The sequence below is a fragment of the Physeter macrocephalus genome, chromosome 9 (assembly GCF_002837175.3).
Source record: "Physeter macrocephalus isolate SW-GA chromosome 9, ASM283717v5, whole genome shotgun sequence".
NCBI lineage: Eukaryota > Metazoa > Chordata > Mammalia > Artiodactyla > Physeteridae > Physeter > Physeter macrocephalus.
The window spans coordinates 62,646,616-62,662,204 of NC_041222.1; the positions used below are offsets into that span (position 1 = coordinate 62,646,616).

A 15,589-nucleotide genomic window follows, 5' to 3' on the forward strand; every position below is an offset into this window, starting at 1 on the left:
GGTTGCTTTTGCAATATCAACATTTGTGATTTTAAGCCTCTAAGTTCTGGGGTGGTTTGTTACACAGCAAAAGCTAACTGTTGTAGGTAATCAAGGTAAGATTGATTGAGAGATATCTTCTTTTTGCCCCTTCACTGTGCCCCAGGAGATGGACCTATATGAACAGCATCATTGGGTTCCCTTGCGTCAGAAGATCAGAAAGAGAGAGGAGAACGAGGGAGGCCAAAGTATTAACTCCTGGGCTCTCCTCTCCCTGTTGGGTCACTGTGGACTGGCTGTGTTCTTTGACCAAAGCTCCCAATTCCTGTCAGGTAGTCCTTATGTACACAGCCTTCTCCATGTTTGGTAACTACTCCTTATTCTTGCCCCTTTAGGCTCAGAGGTGATTTTAGGGGCCTCAATGTTCCTGAGTTTCCCTTGTGATCTCTTTATTCCATGCCCACACTTTTGTTTATAGTCCCTTATTAAATGCTTCTCCATTTTCCTAATTTGATTGTGCCATCTGTTTCCTGCTGGGACCCTGACTGAGAGAGTAGGCCTTCTCCAGGAGGTAATATCTCAGCAAAGGCTTGAATGATTCAATGGAATGAGTCATAAGAATATGAGGGGGGAAGTGCCAAGATCCTGCAGCAGCAAGTAAGCAGGGTGATTGGTGTGGAGTGGGCTGGGGTGAGTGTAGAAGGCAAGGTCAAAGATTAACAGGCAGTGTGTGTTATGTGTGTTGGGGATGGAGGTTCATGGTACAGGAAGACAGATCATGTATAGTTTGTTATCTTTGTAAGGGCTTTGGCTTCTCCTCTAAAAGAAATGGGGAGCCATTGGAGCCATCTACCCACATCTAATTAAGTCTAATAAGACTACTTTCTGTTACGTGTCGACAGTGGAGCCCTGTAACTCAGTTCTGAATTTCTCCTCCCAGTTTCGTTCCTGCTGATGAATGTGTGGGCGTGTTGAGCTAGCCCAGCATGCTTGGGCCTGAGTTCAAGGCTTTGTGCCTCTCCTGATGCTGTGGGGGACATGACCTTCTCTTACAGTACAGGATTCACACTACAGTGTCTTTTTTTGTTAGCATATTCTTTTCAGTTCAGTTAATGATTTGGGAGTGGACACATTTTTCTTACTCTCTTTCTTTTTTTGTTGTTGTTAAAGTCAATAGGCCCTTCTATACTGACTTCAAAAAGTGTACTTATCTAAAGGGTCTGGTACAATAGAGAACTAACTGCTTAACTACTTCAGGGGTAATAATACAAGGAGTTTAACAGAGAAATGCTGTCTGCTTGCTTATCTCTGCAAGACGGTGGTTTGTCCTGAATATTTAAAAGGCAAAGAGCTCATTTGCATGTATTGCATGTAGGATCTAAGCCTATCCAGAAAATAATATACAGATTTGAAGTCTGTTTTGATCCTTCAATTGAAATTTCCATCTGAGCTGGGGCTTCTGGTATTGTCTAGACCACCCTCTGCAGGTTACATGAATGAAGTTGATTCTTCTTCTCCCATGGCCCCCATCCGGGTCCAGTCTCTCCCTGCTGTTTCTCAAAAATTCTCCCCAGGCTGACTCTCAGGGAATATAGACTCCACATATCTATATCAGATATGGGTGTGCCTTACTCAGTCCAGCTGATTTTTCCTAGGTCTTACCCCAATCAAAATGTCACTCCATACAGTAGCTGTATTCCCTCAGGCCCCATTCTTTGCTTTCAGCTCAGAAGGAAACCAAGCTACTTAGCTAATCTGATTAATTAAGCAGGCAGGAGACTTCTCTTCCTGGATAACAACACAGCTGGCCTATCAGCACCAGTACTAATCTTTGTTGTCTAACCTTGACCCTGATTTCTTTTTAAATTTGTTATTATTATTTTCAAACATTTCTAGCCCTCCACATGAAATGGGCTGTTACAATGGGTATGCAGTAGAAAGAGAACTGGACTTTGTCCCTCTGCAATCTTAATTTCCCTTGCCAGCAACTGACAGTTAAACTAAATCAGGAAAACATAAAAAAATTTTGAGAATCAACACAGGACTTTAAGGTCGTTAAAGTAAACAAAACTCCCAACAATTTAACCTACTAATTATTAGGAGAGAACTTTTTTTTTAACATTAAAAATTTTTTTTAGCATTTAGCTCTCTTTGTATTTACTTTTTCTTTTTTTAATTAATTTTTATTGGAGTATGGTTGCTTTACAATGTTGTGTTAGCCTCCACTGCACAACAAAATGAATCAATCAGCCATACACATACAGATATCCCCTCTCTTTTGGACTTCCCTTCCATTTAGGTCACCACAGTGCATTAGGTAGAGTTCCCTGTGCCATACAGTATATTCCCAAAGAGAGAATATTTTTAACAGAAAAAATCAAAGCATAACCTCAAAAAGAACAGTCTTTTACACTGAATAAATTTATTTTTATGAAAACTTAATACATTGTCTTTATTTTTCATTTCAGCACTTAGTTAAAACTTTGTCATAGACTGGCAGCTTCTGACATCCTTTCTGGTTCTAAAAGTCTATACCTCTAGTCTTGTACAAATAAATCTACAGGATGAGCTGGCTCCTTGAGGCTCTGGATTGTGTATTTCATCTTGGTATCTCTCATGTCTAGCACAGTGCCAGGTATAGCAATAGATTAAATAAATTAATAGGTGGAACAATCCTTGCTGAACTACAGTCATGTATGGAAGGAGTATATCCCAGAAGTAGGGTGAGTATATCCCAGACGAGGGTGGGCCCTTGTGCTTCCAGCCTAGCTCAAGATCTGCAGCAAGTTGTTGTCAGTTTTAGGCTGTTGGTTTAACAGCCTAAATCCCTCAATCCTGCCCAAAATCAGAATCTAGGGGAAGTGTCAAAAGCGAAAAATCACAGACTCACCATCTTTCTTTAAATGGGCGAAGTTTCCCCAAACACTCCTAGAACCAGACTTTCTATAACAGATGCAGTACATTTATTTATTGAGAGCCAGAGTGCCTCTTGATCAAGATGCTTTACTCCTTGTGCCTAATTTTCATTATTTATAAAATGTGTGTAGTAACTGTGCCTGCTTCATAAAGTTGGATTAAATGAGTTGACATACATTGAAAGGTGCTGTTCACATAGTTAAATGTTCAGTTGTAACTTTGACTAATGTATCTCAAAAAATAAGGAAATAGAAAAAGAATTTTTAAAAAGAATTAAAATAGTACTAAAAGAAGTGCTGTTGTATTTGGAATTATTAAGGCTGAAGAGGGGGGACTTCCCTGGTGGTGCAGTGGTTAAGAATCTGCCTGCCAATGCAGGAGACACGGTTTCGACCCGTGGTCTGGGAAGATCCCACATGCCGAGGAGCAACTAAGCCCGTGCGCCACAACTATGGAGCTTGCGCTCTAGAGCCCATGAGCCACAACTACTAAAGCCTGCGCTCTAGGGGCTGCATGTCGCAACTACTGAGCCCACGTGCTGCAAGTATTGACACCCACACGCCTAGAGCCCGTGCTCCGCAACAAGAGAAGCCACTGCAATGAGAATCCCACGCACCGCAACGAAGAGTAGCCCCCGCTCACTGCAGCTAAAGAAAGTCCACGTGCAGCCAAGACCTAACGCAGCCAAAAAAAAAAAAAGACTGAAGGGGAATATCATCAAAGTCCATAAAATCAAGAAGGCAATTATAAACCTTATAACACTCCTTTCTCTCAAAGGGTAACAGATTGAATATATAAGTAGGTTCAAAATTAATTTAGATAAATTCTTACAGAATAAATGCATAATAGATTATTGAGAGAACTGAAGATGGTCTGTGGTATATAATTACTTTTCTGAAGTGGAGTATAGGAAACCAAATCTTTCTTACAAATGAGAAGTAGAACTTGTCAGCACATTAAAAACACTTTGGAAACTTAGAAAAAGACCAATGCCAAGGCCCCACAGCAGAGCTATTAAAACAGAATCTCTAGAAATGGGGCTCAGCTACTGGTATTTTAAAAAAACCTCCCCAAATGCTTGTAAAGGTGCACTAGGGTTGAGAAACTGATGGGTAAGTCAGGTTCTCTAGAGCAACTTTTCTTAACTATTTCATATATAATTTTCACTTTTGCCATCCACAATCAGAATTCCATTTTGTCATAACCTCATCTTTTTTTCCTGCTGCTTCTTTTAGCTTCTGTTCCATGGTGCCAGGTGTCTTAGAGCCTTCTTATGAAAATGCGTGTTCATGCATGGGTGGACACTCAATAAGTATTAGACAAAAATAATAACAACAATAAAAGTAACAATTATGGGCGCCAGTTCTACCCAGATTAAATCAACAGAAATGCCTGGGCCAGGACGACCTGCAGGACTACCCAACAGGTGGATAATGTCACTGTAGCATCAAGAACTGCAATGTTCTGTGCTAGCCAAGTGAGGTAAAGATACCAAGCAGAAGCTACAAGAAGAACGAAACCGCAAGTCTGCCGTCTGTATTAAAATTTCTGTATCCTAATGTTATCGGTATTACTTTTTTCCCGGGAAACAAAATCTCCAAATACCAAGAAGCTGCTTTGCACCGCCAAAAGCTGCATAGGGGCAGGCTGCCAACAAGACCATCCGGACACGCTGCAGTGGCATCTCAGGCGGGTTCCTTTAAACTGCCTTCCCTTGGGCCAACTCCCCACTGCGGCGCAGCCCCACAGCCAGCGCTTGCACGCGCCGCCCTACCTGCCCCCAGGCGGCTGCGGAGCCGAGCTTCTCCGCCCACGCTGCCTTCCAGCCGCAGTGCGCGGCCTTGGCCTTGAACGCGCGTGCGCGCGAGCGAGGGTGGGCGGACCGAAGTTGGAGGAGGCGGGGCAGGCCCTTGCCGTCTGCAGTCCATTGGCTGTCTCCCCGTAGTCCCCGCCCCCAGGCGTTCGAGACGGCGGGGCGGGCCACGTCAGGCAGCCGGCGTGGGGCTGAGCGTGTGGCAGAAGGAAGGTAAGCTATGCGGGTGGCAGGCGGCTGGCTGCGGGCCGCTGCCTCCAGCACAGAGGCCGCCGGATCGCACCCGCCGATGGCCTGACTCAGCTTGCTGGGAGGGAGGCTGAGGCCCTGTGGGCCTGGAGCTCTGATGGGAGATGGGGCAGTGCAGCATGTGGTGGCAGGGCCGCGTCGCGGTGTGGGCGGCCAGGAAGGGGACTGGTCTTGCCGTTTGCCCTCGTCCTGTCCTGTCTGGATTCTGAACTCCTGAAGGACTAGGCCTTGTACGTTAGAGAGCTCTCGAATGCCTGGGTGGAGCCGGCTCTGGTGCCTGCGGTGGGGCTCAGCGGGATCCCGACTCGGAAACAGGTCGGCGCGATCTTTGCATACCTTCCTACAGCAGGTTGCCGTCGTCCCACTCTCCCCCGACCGATTCCCTACTCGAAGGCAGCCCAGGGGATTCCAGCCCTGTCCTGCTCGTCCTGGGGTGACTGTCTCCTCCTAATTTCCAGTGACTCACTTAGATCCTGTCCACTTTAATGCAAAGGCTTATGGGTGAGCAGGGCCTGTTTTCAGACCTCCTGGTTCTCTGGCTCTGTCCTCATTTGCAGGAATTCCCTGAAGAAACAGTATATATCTGTATCTCTCTATATATATCACATACATGTATGAATGTATGTTTTGAAATGTCTGCAACAGCTATACAAAGATTTGCAGAGGCTTGCAGCTGTGTTGCCCCTACTCTCCATGAGTTTTAATTTCAGCCACGGCATCCTGATCCCTCAGTTTAGTTTCTGAATTTGGAGCTTCTAAAATCAATGAAATCATGCTATCAAGTATCATGCAATCAATCATTCATCTATTCAACACTTTTTTTATGTGTTCCTTCATGGTCAGGGTCTTATGCTGTAAACTAAAATGGGCATTCCCTGTCTTTTTCTTCCAGTTTATCTGCCAGTTTTATTGTCTAGATTTGATGATTCAATTTCAGGTTCTAGATTTAGGCACAGAAGCTTATGATCCTGTATCATAAGCTATAGCTCTTCTGGGACCTCATTCAGTTTTCCTTACTTTCACCTCTGGTAAGCCTCAGACCATGATGGCCTTGAGGCATAATCCTGCTAAGTATCGCTAAAGACCCTAGGTCTCAGGCACCTATCCATAAAGTGAGGTGATGGGGTTAGGAATATTTAGTAATATTGAGATGTTCAAGGACAGGATGGGCAGATTGCATGCTTACTGAACTGTGTTAACAGTTGAGAAGTGACCATTTAAAAAACCCTGGATATATTTTAAGATTATATGTTTTACTCTTCCTGAATCTGTCCATATTGACTTTTTGACTAGCAAGCAAGTGCATGTTTACAATTTTGATTCACATCCAATTCCTGCAACTCAAAGCACTATGACTCATCTAAATTTTGAAATGTAATAATCAGGAGCTTTTTAATGTTACATTTAAAGATATGATATAAAAACATTGGATAAGAATGCAATTTTTGAAGCATTTTTACTTGCTTTAGTAGATTAGTGGTAACTAAAACCTCTGCCTTGGTTATTTGCTTACTTGGTTAATATTAGGTAGTTGTCATCACCTGGCTAATGTCTTTCAGTATCATGTCTTTGTTAACATTTATTTTATCAACCTAAAATTTACTGGATTTTAATTGATTGCTGTCTCCAGTTGAGAATTGATAACCAAAAGGTAAATAAATCATTAGTTTGAGAACAAAAATGCCCATAGAGATGTAACAATAGTTTTCCATTTGTTGATTGATTGATGGTACTTATTAAGTAATTCGTTTGGCCTTCCTGCAGGTGTTAAATTTCTAGAATAGTTTTTCTGAGACATAATATTCATAGCCTTGTGATACTTTTTGACTATTGTTCACAAACCATTAGGTGAATTAAATTAAACCCCTATATCACTATTAGGGGTTTGGAAAATTTAAGAAAGTTGAACTTTAAAAAATTTTGCTTTTGCTAGATCTTTCTTGTTCTAGAAATGGAGCAGATTAAGATGGGAAGACCTAGGAGAAATGCTAGAGCTGAGGAAAAAAATCTAAGTGGAGTCTTCTGGTTTAAAATTTGGGGAGACTCAGGGGATTCAGGTGTATATGAAAATATCTGTGTGAAGGAAAAAAAATTAAAATTTCGGGAGAAAAACAATGAAAAGTGAAATTATAACTGTATTTGGAAGAAATGTAAGGAAATAGTAGTTTCAGGATTATTTATGGGTCTATAGCAAAACCTGATCTTAATATTTCTTGATTGATGACAATGAGCTCAGTTTATCTCAAAAAAGAAACCTGGGTGATAATTAAAACTTTGATCAGGTGGGCAATAGATGTTTCTTTAGGAGATGTGAAATCTATAAGTATTATATATTTTTAAAAGTACTACAGATCTGGAGATGAGCAATATAATACAATATGATATAGTTATATAAGTATAATATAAATCTTTGATTCACAATTAGTGATAAATTGTTTGGAGGTTGTGTGTACTATTTCCACACGATAGGAAACAAATTTGCTAAGCTAATAGGACAGGGGATGTTTGTCATTTTTCTCCCATTTCAATTATTTGAAACAGATTTTTCAAGCAATGTGGAAGATCCCATCTCTTTTCAAACAATAGATTGAACATTGTTGTTTTCATAAATTGGGTCCACCAAGTACTTCTGGCCTCATAATTTTTTTTTTTTTTTTTTTTTTTGTGGTACGCGGGCCTCTCACTGTTGTGGCCTCTCCGGTTGCGGAGCACAGGCTCCGGACGCGCAGGCTCAGCGGCCATGGCTCACCGGCCCAGCTGCTCCGCGGCATGTGGGATCTTCCCGGACCGAGGCATGAACCCGTGTCCCCCTCATCGGCAGGCGGACTCTCAACCACTGCGCCACCAGGGAAGCCCTGGCCTCATAATTTTTTAACCTGTTCCAAGCCACATTGGAAGTAATATAATTGCATTTATGATTTAAAATTTTTGTTAATTTATATTGGCTTTCATTCAGTTAGCCTGAGTTACTTTAGTTTTATATATTTTGAAGACATTTCAAAAGTTATGACATTAAATACTGTAAAAATTTTCCATTGTTCATGAGGGGAAAACATTTGTTTAGGCCCAAGGAAGTTGAGAATTCGAACTGCATAGATAAGTTTGTTATTATTTATTTAAAGATTCATGATTTCACTTACTGGGCACCAGTGACACATTCCACACAAGCTTCTAAACCTGAAGATTTCAGTTCTTTCTGTTGTTTTAGAATATATCCTCTGATCTCTTTTGGTCAGATAAAGTGACTGCTCATTTGGCTGATAAGCGTGTTGAACAAATGTTATAATTGTGAATGTTGAACTATAGTTTTGTTATGAGGTTTTCTGGCTGGCAGGGTGTATCTTCCCTCCTCTTTTGACAAACCTTTTTCTTTGGCCTTGCTGCTCTCAGAATTTACTTTGAATTTTACTCTATTTAACAGTCATTGAACTGGTTGATTTATGCGATCAGACCTTCAGGTTTTAGCATATGCTGTTAGGACAAAACATGGAGGGAGTGGAGGAAACTTTATTAAAGTTGTTTTGAATTGCTGAAACATGTAAATAAATGGAATTTTTACAGATTCATACGTGTTAAAGATATTGTATTCATTATTTATTTTTTTCACTCAGTAAAGACAGAGCATCTGCTCTAGTCCTAAGTCCCTAACTTTTCTTCAGGAGTTTATAGTATTGCTTGGAAGCCACAGACAAGGCCAAAATACACTGAGATAAATATTATAATTAGATGTATGCATCGAGTATAGTGGGGAATAGAGGAAAACTGTGTGAGTGTGAGATTTTAGGACATTCAGAAGAGGCTTTCTGGAGGCATTTTCATCTGAACTGAATTTTGAGAGCAAGTAGGGATTGTTTGGTGAGGATGGTGGATAAGGTGTTGTAGGCACAAGAAAGAACTAAGGCCAAATGAACAAGTTACGGACAAAACACATAGTTTAAAAACAAACAAATAAACAAACAGACTTTAATGTGTTAAGGAGAGAACAGAGTGATGAGGTTTAATAAGTAAACAAACACCAAATAATAAAAGGCCCTCTTCCCCACCATGTTAAAGGTTTTGAACATTATCCTTCAGGCTGTGGTGGTCCATGGGGAAGAGATTTTAAGTGGAGGAAAGTTAAGATCAGTTTTATGTGGCAATGTGCAGAATGAATTGTAGTGGAGCCAATTGTAGGCCCAATCGTGAAGGCAAGATATGATAGAACTCCAAATTATGCAGTGGGGCTTGAGGATAGGATGGATGCAAGGTATATTAAGATGGTGAAGTTGGTGCCCACTTGGATATGTGGGATGAGGAGAAGGTAGAGTCAAGGATGCCTCCTAGGTTTATGACTTCCTAAGATAGGAATCACGTGAGGATTATCACATGTATGGGAGAATAGATCGGTCTTGAACATGCCTTTAGGTCACACAATTGGTGCTATTCAGTGGGCAGTTGGCCACATTCGTCTGGGGATGAGGAAAGGGATTCTAGGTAATCTAGAAATTAAAATGTTATTGACATATAAGTGATAGTGAAAACAGTGTTGAGAGTGGATGTGATACCTAAGATGGAGTTTGTGGAATAAGAAAGAATAAAATAGAAGAGGAACTCTGGGAAGCACCACCATATAAGGAAGATGATCCAATGAAAAAGACTGAGAAAGAACAGCCTAATGACAGTGGAGCTCTAGAAGACAAGGAGGGAGAGAATTTGAGAAGGCGAGAATTGTCAGCTGTCAAATGACATCAGGAATGGAAGAAAGAGCTGACTAGAGATTTTGGGAAAGGTTACCAGTTAGGCAAGGAGCATTCATTTGTAGTGACACTAGTTCATATAATTGTGTGACTTTCTATAGCAAAATTTAGTAGAACTAGAGATTATGAATAGTTGGAATGATCCAGTATTTGGATTTTGTAATGTACCTGTGGTAGGAATGCAAGGGAATTCAAGGTATTGACAAGATGGTGGTTGAAGTGATGGAATGTGAGGTTTAGACTGGATAGAGGTGATGACCAGGCCAGGAGCAGGCTGAAAGATTGAGAGAAAATCATTGGTTCAAGGGATTAGAAGAAGTCAGAATGAAGTAAATATACACATGTAGGTAGGTCTAAGGGAGATAGCTGATAGGATAGAAGTACTCTGTAGTCTGAGTAGAATATTGGGGTTTTAGATTTTTAGAGTGCTGATGGAGTGTAGGGTTTGGCCATGGATGTAGATGGATGAAATGGAGGTGACATGAAGGTGTTCAAGAACAATGAGACTGGTGTGTTGGATGAATGACTCACCTGGACGTTGACCCCAGATGATTGTGTACCCAGGGTGGAGAGAGAGACTATGAGATAGGCCATGGTTTCTGAGGTTTTAGATTGCCAGTGGTAGTGATCAGTATACATGAGAGATGAAGATACCTGGATATGCACCCTCATAGGTGTGGGGTAGATGGTATGGAAATATTCTTCTGAGCCTTGGAGCTTGGAAGGATGATTAGCCTTCACTGAAGTGGCCAGCAAAGAAGAAAAGTCTAGTTTTTGTAGGCCTAAGAGGTAGGGGAAGCATCTAATGAAGAGGCTGAGCATCTAATAACAAAACTCATTGACCATGGTATCCCAGTCCAAAAGGTTGGGACTGTTTAGTGTTTAGTGAGGAGGAAGGCAGGTTAGAAAAAAGTTAGATTTGGGTGTGAGGGTGACAGTTTTTCTGAAGCGCATGGCTGACTTTGAAGTTAAAAATAGTAGTTTGGATTTCAAGTTTTGGTTAAGCCTCCTGTTATCAACTTTATCCATCAAATAATTACAGTTTCAGTAGTAGGATAGCAGGTATAGGACTAGTTCCAAATTTAAAAATAACATATATCTCCAATGAATATTTATGTTACGAGAAAGGAGAGGGTTTTTGCTTTTTGCACCTCTTTTTGACCTTTGGACTTCCAAAATATTTTGGCAAATACAGTTGACCCTTGAACAACATGGGTTTGAACTGAGAGGATCCACTTATACTTGGATTTTTTTCAATAAATATGTGCTACAGTACTCCACGATCCATGGTTGGTTGGATCCATGCATGTGGAACCGTGGGTAGGGAGGGCCGACCGTAAAGCCGTTTGCGAGTTTTCCACTCCAGGGAGGGTCAGCGCCCCTCAGTGCCACATTGTTCAAGAGTCAGCTGTACTTCTCATCACATGTGACAACTCCCATCTATTAGGATGCCTGGAAGGTTATGTTGAGCGTTTTTAGGTTGGCTCTGGTCTCGGAGGTGTGAAAAATGCCTTGATAACTGATGACAGTTGCCATGGATGTGGGAGGTGGGTGTACCTGATTTCCCTCCTATTATTTTAGGACTGAGAGTCTTGTGGAATAGTCTCTGTGTTTCTAAGGAGAATTCCTCACTCATGCACGAAGATTCCTTTCACCTACTCCAGGATTTGGCTCCAGTGTCTCTCCTGCAAGATCACATTTTCCCTCATTACTGGATTATTCCCTTCAGTATCTAAACATGCTGTTATTTCTCCTACCTTAAAATAATTACTCTTTCTTGACCCCATTTCCTCCTTATGCCACCACACAACTTCCCTTTATGGCAAAACTTATGTGTCCAATTACTTCCTCCCATTTGTTATTAAACTCACTTTCATCAGACTTTCTCCCTTGCTACTCTAAAAAAAAAATTGCTTTCCTCAGTCACTAATGACTTTCATTTTGCTAAGTCCAAAGATCTGTTTTAAATCCTCATCTTTTACTTGACAGATCATTTTCCCAACTTTATTGACATATGATTGACACATAACTTTGTGTAAGTTTAAGGTACAGCATGTTGATTTGATACATTTAGAAGTTGCAAAATGCTTTCCACCATAGTATGAGCCACCACCTGTATCCTGTCACATAGTTACCATTTCCTATCAGCAGTTTTGGAAACAGTTGATCACTCTCTGCTTCTTGAAACACTCTCTTCCCTTAGTATCAAAGATACTACGGTTCCTGGTTTTCCTCCTACCCCTCTGCTCCTTTTCAGTTCCTTTACTGGTTCTTTCTTATCTCTCTGACCTCTCAACATTGAAGAGCTCCTGGGCTCAGTCCTCATGGTCCTAAATACTAGCTTTAAATACTAATAATACCCTATTAGCCCCCCAATTTATATATATATATTTTTTTTTTAAAAAAATATATATTTATATATATATATTTGCCTGGACCTCTTCCTTTGAACTCTAGACTCTGTGTATCCAGATGCCTACTCAGCATTTCTTTTTGGATGACTAATAGAAATCTCAAATTCAGCTCCTGATTTTCTTCCTATACCTGCTTCACCTGTGGTCTTCCCCATCTCAATTCATGGAAACTTTACCTTTTCCATGACTTGGGCGAAAATCTTGGGTGTCATCCCTGACTCATCTCTCACAAGCCACCTGTAAACTATTAGGAAAGCCTATTGGCTGTCCCTTCAAAATATCTCTCGAATCTGAGTACTTCTCACTACCCACTGCTCTCACTCTAGTCTAAGCCTCCATTGTCTATGTCCTTGATGTTGTGACAGCCTCTGTATAAGTTATCTATTACCACTCAACGTCGGAATTTAGTGGCTTAAAGCAACAATCATTTATTAGTTTATGGTTCTGGGGCTGGCAATTTGGATCAGGCTTGGGGAGGTCGGGGTGAGGGGAGTTCTTTTGCTGGTGGGCTCACTCATGTAGCACATGGGGACTGGTGGGTTTGGAGGCTTCAGCTGGGATGGCTTATCTCTGCTGCACCGGGACCAGTAAGCTGTCCCATGCTTCTTAACACCGTGGTCTAATAGAGCCAAGAGAGCGAGAGGGAGCTGTATGGCCTTTTGAGATGTAGACTAAGAATTCCCACAACTTCACTTCTCCCACTGTTGTTCATAGTTGCAAAGACAGCCCAAATCCAAGGGGATGTTGAAATAGACTACTTATGACAGGAGCAGCAAAGGTACTTTGTAAGGAAATGTGCATACAGGAACAGGGAAGAATTTGGGGCCATTTTCTTGCAATCTGCCATAGCCTCCTAACTGATTTATTCTCTCTTTGTCTCCTACCGTATTGTCAGTAGAGTAGCCAAAGTGATTATTTTTAAAACATAAGATTTCTTCTCTCTTCCAAAACCCTCTGATGGCTTCCCATTGCCATCCAAAGTAAAAAGCAAAGTCTTTACTGTGGCCTGTGAGGCTTGCCACCATCTGACCCCTTTGTTGCTTCTCCAACTTCATTTCCAACTACTCTCCACTCACTCACTAACTCTGCTCAGTTAGCCTCTTTGCTCTTCCTCAAACATCTGACGCATACTCTCACCGTGGCTTTTTTAAAAAGTAGATCTTTATTGGCATATAATTGCTTCACAATAGTGTGTTAGTTTCTGTTGCACAACAAAGTGAATCAGCTATAGGTATACATATATCCCCATATCTCTTCCCTCTTGCGTCTCCCTCCCTCCCACCCTCCCTATCCCACCCCCTAGGTCGTCACAAAGCATTGAGTTGATCTCCCTGTGCTATGCAGCAGCTTCCCACTAGCTAGCTATTTTACATTTGGTAGTGTATATATATGTCCATGCCACTCTCACTTCATCCCAGCTTACCCCTCCCCCCACCACGTGTCCTCAGGTCCATTCTCTACGTCTGCGTCTTTATTCCTGTCCTTTTCCTCAGTCACTAATGACTTTCATTTTGCTAAGTCCAAAGATCTGTTTTAAATCCTCATCTTTTACTTGACAGATCATTTTCCCAACTTTATTGACATATGATTGACACATAACTTTGTGTAAGTTTAAGGTACAGCATGTTGATTTGATACATTTAGAAGTTGCAAAATGCTTTCCACCATAGTATGAGCCACCACCTGTATCCTGTCACATAGTTACCATTTCCTATCAGCAGTTTTGGAAACAGTTGATCACTCTCTGCTTCTTGAAACACTCTCTTCCCTTAGTATCAAAGATACTACGGTTCCTGGTTTTCCTCCTACCCCTCTGCTCCTTTTCAGTTCCTTTACTGGTTCTTTCTTATCTCTCTGACCTCTCAACATTGAAGAGCTCCTGGGCTCAGTCCTCATGGTCCTAAATACTAGCTTTAAATACTAATAATACCCTATTAGCCCCCCAATTTATATATATATATATATATTTTTTAAAAATATATATTTATATATATATATTTGCCTGGACCTCTTCCTTTGAACTCTAGACTCTGTGTATCCATATGCCTACTCAGCATTTCTTTTTGGATGACTAATAGAAATCTCAAATTCAGCTCCTGATTTTCTTCCTATACCTGCTTCACCTGTGGTCTTCCCCATCTCAATTCATGGAAACTTTACCTTTTCCATGACTTGGGCGAAAATCTTGGGTGTCATCCCTGACTCATCTCTCACAAGCCACCTGTAAACTATTAGGAAAGCCTATTGGCTGTCCCTTCAAAATATCTCTCGAATCTGAGTACTTCTCACTACCCACTGCTCTCACTCTAGTCTAAGCCTCCATTGTCTATGTCCTTGATGTTGTGACAGCCTCTGTATAAGTTATCTATTACCACTCAACGTCGGAATTTAGTGGCTTAAAGCAACAATCATTTATTAGTTTATGGTTCTGGGGCTGGCAATTTGGATCAGGCTTGGGGAGGTCGGGGTGAGGGGAGTTCTTTTGCTGGTGGGCTCACTCATGTAGCACATGGGGACTGGTGGGTTTGGAGGCTTCAGCTGGGATGGCTTATCTCTGCTGCACCGGGACCAGTAAGCTGTCCCATGCTTCTTAACACCGTGGTCTAATAGAGCCAAGAGAGCGAGAGGGAGCTGTATGGCCTTTTGAGATGTAGACTAAGAATTCCCACAACTTCACTTCTCCCACTGTTGTTCATAGTTGCAAAGACAGCCCAAATCCAAGGGGATGTTGAAATAGACTACTTATGAGAGGAGCAGCAAAGGTACTTTGTAAGGAAATGTGCATACAGGAACAGGGAAGAATTTGGGGCCATTTTCTTGCAATCTGCCATAGCCTCCTAACTGATTTATTCTCTCTTTGTCTCCTACCGTATTGTCAGTAGAGTAGCCAAAGTGATTATTTTTAAAACATAAGATTTCTTCTCTCTTCCAAAACCCTCTGATGGCTTCCCATTGCCATCCAAAGTAAAAAGCAAAGTCTTTACTGTGGCCTGTGAGGCTTGCCACCATCTGACCCCTTTGTTGCTTCTCCAACTTCATTTCCAACTACTCTCCACTCACTCACTAACTCTGCTCAGTTAGCCTCTTTGCTCTTCCTCAAACATCTGACGCATACTCTCACCGTGGCTTTTTTAAAAAGTAGATCTTTATTGGCATATAATTGCTTCACAATAGTGTGTTAGTTTCTGTTGCACAACAAAGTGAATCAGCTATAGGTATACATATATCCCCATATCTCTTCCCTCTTGCGTCTCCCTCCCTCCCACCCTCCCTATCCCACCCCCTAGGTCGTCACAAAGCATTGAGTTGATCTCCCTGTGCTATGCAGCAGCTTCCCACTAGCTAGCTATTTTACATTTGGTAGTGTATATATATGTCCATGCCACTCTCACTTCATCCCAGCTTACCCCTCCCCCCACCACGTGTCCTCAGGTCCATTCTCTACGTCTGCGTCTTTATTCCTGTCCTGCCACTAGTTTCAT

At 41.6% G+C, this 15,589-nt stretch overlaps 1 protein-coding gene across 5 annotated transcripts in view; it reads left to right on the forward strand.

The window, feature by feature from the left end:
- The first annotated feature begins 4,899 nt into the window (after window positions 1–4,899).
- The window catches only part of FOCAD (focadhesin), a 319,213-nt gene continuing 308,523 nt past the window's right edge, over window positions 4,900–15,589 (forward strand). For 2 of the 5 annotated variants that reach the window (XM_028494026.2, XM_024126841.3), the window contains exon 1: window positions 5,034–5,272. The gene's annotated coding sequence lies outside the window, so the exon portion shown is untranslated. Of the gene's footprint in view, window positions 4,922–5,031; window positions 5,273–15,589 lie in introns of those variants that run through there. The other 3 variants (XM_024126842.3, XM_028494027.2, XM_024126840.3) reach the window with 3 other exon arrangements.